Below are 5778 nucleotides of genomic sequence, written 5' to 3' on the forward strand. Positions count from 1 at the left end.
TCTCTCTCTCTCTCTCTCTCTCTCTCTCTCTCTCTCTGTCTGTCTTCATACCAAACCAACTCCTGCGTCACAATCATCGTCGCCATTTCTCATCTTTAACATAATCGTAAAAAGCCTTTTTTTACTTTTCTTTCTTCTATTTTTCAGTTCAGTATAGTCTTTATAGACCTTTTCTACATACCCTCATCTCCTTTGACATGTCTATTACTTTTTAATTGCTAACCTTGTAGTCTAAGTATTACATCTTTATTTTTCTTGTTTTGTATTTGAGGAAAAAGGACAGTACAACATGTTTTTTTTTTTAAGCATGCACACTATCATGAGTCCAGAGCTTCCTCCTCATTGTGGAGATGAATCATTTGAACGTGTTTCATCTTGTCAAAATGCTGTAAAATCCAATGGTCAGTCATCAGAGCCCTACCATGTAGATTCCACGACTCCCAGCTCCCAGCCCCTGCACTCGGCCGCTAATGTGTGTACGTGACTAATCCGAGCTGAAATAACCTCTGGGGCCTCTCATGTGACAAAAAGTTTGCTGACTGGATTCTGGATTCCAGTGTCGCATTCACTTGGCCAGTAAAACTAATAGGTTTTAGCAAAAGCATTGTTTTTGGTTTATACCATACATTGGTAAAAGAAAATAGTGTAGAGATTATTTTTATTTTATTTTTGTAGATCCCCATCATTTTCTAACATATAAGTGAGAGTTACGACGTAGCGAGTAAGAGATGGCGAGGTATAATTAATAATAATTCCTACCCACAATTACTGTCTCTGCAGGCAAATGTCATGATGAGGCTCTGATGTGTTGAATTTGTAGGTACTGGGAACACTGTGTGCACATTCCGGGGGAAAGCGTAGGGAAAGAGGTTTCCCTAGATGTTTGTTGCCCCATGCAGCTGGAACTTAGCCCTGTCCACAAACACGATAGGAGCTGTGAGATGGTGAAAGGCCCAAGTAAGCAAGATCACAGTGCATCGATGTGATTAGCTAGCTGGAGATTAGTTGAGAAAGGTGTCTGTTGGATGTGATTTTGTGCTTCTAACTATAGTTTTCTAGGGAATTGTTGGTGTTTGTCTGGACAGGGCCTGTGCTGGGCGGACCCACTAAGTGCACTTTCCACTACCTTTTTAAAAGGTTGTCTTTCCTTTATCCATTTCAACAGTAAAGTTCAACAGTTGTGCTTTTTTATTATTGTTTGTGGTGCCTCATGTTAATATGAGAACTCATGAAAACAAACTCGATGCTGAAAATCAACCGCTCAAATTGAAGGCATTGGAATTCCCCATCATGAGTTCAGCCATTGAACTTGCTCTCCTCTGCTAAGTGTTGTTAGAGGACGCCCCTCTGTAATAATCCTTCCTTGACTGATGAGCACAATGAGACTGAGCGGCGCTCACAGTCGTGAATTTCTACTTGTTATATGAAGTTACTCCTTTTAATGCTGTTCATGTTTGGATGCATGTATTCCTTTTAATTTTCTAGGTATGCAATCAGATAAACATCACTGTCATTCTGTAAGAAAATGCTAGAAAAATCTTAAAGTTTATATACGAATGTAACCAAGATAATATTGTAAAACAAATAAAGAGTCTTTCTGTTCACATTGGCTTAGTGGTGTTTGTTTTCCACTCGGGATGTTACGTTTAACCCCACACTAAGATATTCTTTAGAATCACTGTGGTTTGGGAGAATGGGACAAATAATTTCAGGTCACAAAATCAAGTAAGAAAAACATCCAGCAGACAAGATTCAGACAAACGCACATATAAAGACAACAGAAACGTTTGCTCCATGCTGTTTTAATATAGAGGCTTTTGGTCTTTCTTTATACAGTGTGGTGGGAGTGTGAATGGAGAAGTAGCCCATTGATGTCTTTAACTGTACACACTACTATTGCCATTAAAATAGTTAATTTACATTACTTTATCTGTAGATATCAATGATGTGAGCTACTTTTTTTTTATACAAGGCTTTGAATGCCCTCAATGGTAGGATGTTAAAGGACTTGGTGTGACCTCTGTATACATTAATTATCATCACATAGGCTATGGAACACATACTCAGACAATTGGACAAGAATAAAGCATAACATGACTACACATTCAAATAATGACACAAAAAGCCAAACACCCCCGCACCTCCTCCTGTCATCCCCAAGAAACATTCAGCAGCATACGTGTTTAATGATATACGTAGTCTATAATCACCCCCCCAACTTGGCTCACATACTCCCTGTACACTGGCACCACTACAGCAGGACGTTCAGGTGTATTATGGGACAGAAATAGACAACTGGGTCATTGTGAGACACAACAAGGTCCTCGCAGAGACAGCGTAGGACACTCGGCATAATGGCCTCCTTGGCATTGCAATAATCTCAGAATGGGTTTTGTTAAAGTGCTGAAAAGTAACGCCTGATCCAAGGAAAGTCAGATTAAACTTTTAACGAATGAATGAATGAATGAATCAATCACACCCTGAAGAGTTTCAAGCCTCAAAATCTTAAACAAGGACACTGCAAGCCATTTTATTTGTTACCCAGGAAAAAAAATATAGGGGACAAAATGGCTCCAGGGATGCGATTATGTCCACCAGACCCTATTACGACGAGTAAGTGGAGACATAAAGGTGGAACACAGGCCTGTTAGCAACACCAGCGCACATTAAACATATTAAAGCAAAAGACAAAAAGCTATTGAACAGGGTGCCCCCCCAAAAAAATATAGTGAAAAGCATTCATTCTTTTCTTGCACACACAAATTATTATTTTAATGTGTGTTAACAAGTTAAGAAGATAACTTGTGCACAAAAGGTATTACACGCACAACATCATATCTTCTGCGGACAAGACAATAACTTATTAAATTAAAGTTATTATTGAATGAAAACGTGTATCTTAGAGACACAAGATATAATGAGAATGATGACGGTGGTTAATGACTTTTTATCTTAACCCAGGTCTTTATGGAATTGGATTAACGCAAATAGCGTCTTAGAGATTTAGTGTTTAAACAACATTAAAATGCGTTTTAACACTGTGGTTGTGTTAACACAATATATTTTCACGTGTCAATGCAACAAAAAATATCGAAGACTATATTAAGCGAACAAACGGCTTAGAAATGTAATGTTTGCACGAAAATAAGTATGTGTTAACATATCTTTACGCATACGTCAACAAGATATCTTGTGTATATATATTTCAAACAGAAAATATTCTTTCAGGGTTTTGGGGGACTCTGTAATTCATTATTAACAATTTAATTGAAATAAACTCATCAGACATTCACATGCACGCATAAGCAGCTGAAGTGTAGAGTGTTGTGATTAGAGGTAAATTAAGGGGTTTGGGATGATTACTCACAACAAGCCTGAATTCATAAACCTGAACTTCTTCTGATACAGCATCACAAGTTCACTTTATCAACCCTTTCCTTTCCTCCTTCACCCTGTTTGTTGCAATAGTTTTTAATGCCAGCAGCAGAGTTGGACTGCCTGAAACCAGATACAATGAGGATTTACTGTAGTTATCATTCACACGACTCACTCGTCATTAGAGATTTTTGTTCTACAAAACATCAATATGTAGAGGAGGAGGCCGTCTCCCACCTGCTCCCTCACGGGATTATATGGCTTTTTCTAAATCGTAAAATAGTAATAGCCTCCTAATCCACTTTAGCCAAGCAGCTCACACAGTCCGTGATATAACTAGTGCACATCTCATGATAATGAGCGTGATGTTCCAAGTTATGGATGAGCAAAAGTGGAAGTGGAGAAGAGGCCAAGTCCTTTGTGTCTCTAAGGCATTCCTTCAAACTTTTCATGGATCGCAATGCATTGATACCGGCCGCTGCTTTCGTGGACCCTTTAAATCGATGAAGTGAAAACTAAACACAGACATGGATTGCCATGATTGTCACTGACGTCTGACAATTACATAATTTGACCATGTAGCATAAACACCGCTTATTCTCTACCAGTGTGTGTTTTTACAACATCATTTAGACTTAAATATCCATTTATTTTGTATGGCCTATACATACAGTACATTCTGTACATACATATTGTGGTCAAATGTAGAGAGCTGAGCTCAAAAGCTTTTATCATGGATGAAATTCACAGAACCAAATGGCACGGATCTACCTGAAATGTCTAGATTATCTTAGTTAGACCTGTTTCATCTATGCCATGACCACGGTCAGCACTACGTCAAACTGAATTGACGCTGCAGACCGACAGAACAATCAGTTAGAACTCAGTGGACATACAACACTTACTTACCCATACAATCTCAACTTCAAGTAATTGCTTAAATTCATAAAGTGAACAATAGTGCAAAATATGTCAACCAAATAGTAAAAAAAGAAAAAAAGATTCATGCTGCTTATTTCTTCACCAAAGAACTGAATAATTCAGTTGGCGTCAGACTTTTTTTGTGCTGGTCGTGTCAGGGTGTTTCTCGATCCACGATTGGCTCATGAGTCTCTGACAATCAGACGAATTTCGATTTGACATTTGCCCTTACAACACATGGAGTAAAACATCTGCACAAGATCAACAATAAGAGGAAATTGCCGTCAGGTGCCACTTTCGTTGAAGCGGGACTATGCAGAAGAAGAAATAACCCAAACTGCATAGCGCCCCTTTAAAGTCCTCTCAAGAAACACACATTCACACAAAATGCGATTACAAACCCAGATATCTTATCTTATGATTTACATTTTGAGTGTTGTCTAACATGTAGTACTCCAAGTCTAGAAATGCTTTGCAGTATGATCCGTTAAACAAATCCAGTATTTTGCAGTGACTGACTAACTCTTGTACAGTGGACTTGAAATACACACTACCAGAGTGACAGTTAAACTACACAGCATTAAGTTAGCAGAAATATACAGCACAGACTGAGCACAACTCACTTCTTTCAGATCTACATCAAAGTGTCAAACTGAGCCAGTGAGTATCTACGAACAAGTGTCGGATCATTATAAGACTTTCCTATTAGATTTGATGAATTGAAGACATTCCCTACGTGCCTTATGGGAAATGAAAGCAACCCAAATCAATTATCTTCAATAATTCAAAAGGTCAGCGGATTTGGCTACGAATACAAGCTTCAGTGTACAAGGACCAACCGTATAACTGAGGACAGGAAAAAAATCCACCTTAAAACAGAATGTCCATTCTTATTCTCTCTCTCTTAGCCTGAAACCCAAGAGCAAAGACTTCCAGCACGTAACTCAACATAACTCCACAACTTGTCATTTACACTTAGGTTGTGTACAAATTACACAAGATTTAATTGAATTAGTGAGCTTTGGAGGTGCTGGTAAACGGATAGGACAGAGCCAGGCGTTTTTTTAATGTTAAGCCAAGCTAACCGCCTGCTGTTTGCAGCTTCATAGCGTAGAGAGACGAGAGTGGTATTGAGCTTCTCATCTAACTTGCGGTAAGAAAAGTAAATAAAAAGCACATTTACCAAAATGGCAAACTATTCCTTTAATGGTTGAGAGAAACGGTGAAGAAGTAGAAAATATGCAGGCAGTGGTGGTAGAAGATAAAAAGAAAATACAATATACAGCCATAAGATAAGTAGCATTTCCTGCTCTGCTAGTTGAATACATCTGTAAATATGAGCTGTAATTAACTGGGGATAATTAACAGGGGAACAACAACTACGCCCAGCTATGCTCTGCTGTGCCCTGCTACACCCTGTGACGCCCTGCAGTGCCCTGCTACGCCATGAACTACTACAACTACTATTTATAGTCATAGTTC

General features: G+C 38.6%; 1 protein-coding gene across 1 annotated transcript in view; it reads left to right on the plus strand.

Annotated features, from left to right (window-relative positions):
• sdcbp2 (syndecan binding protein (syntenin) 2) overlaps nt 1-1604 on the plus strand; it is an 18337-nt gene extending 16733 nt beyond the window's left edge. Inside the window, exon 9 of the mRNA XM_032521057.1 lies at nt 1-1604. This exon is cut by the window's left edge and continues 178 nt beyond it. The gene's annotated coding sequence lies outside the window, so the exon portion shown is untranslated.
• The last annotated feature ends 4174 nt before the right edge of the window (nt 1605-5778 follow it).

The sequence above is a fragment of the Etheostoma spectabile genome, chromosome 7, assembly GCF_008692095.1.
Source record: "Etheostoma spectabile isolate EspeVRDwgs_2016 chromosome 7, UIUC_Espe_1.0, whole genome shotgun sequence".
Lineage (NCBI taxonomy): Eukaryota > Metazoa > Chordata > Actinopteri > Perciformes > Percidae > Etheostoma > Etheostoma spectabile.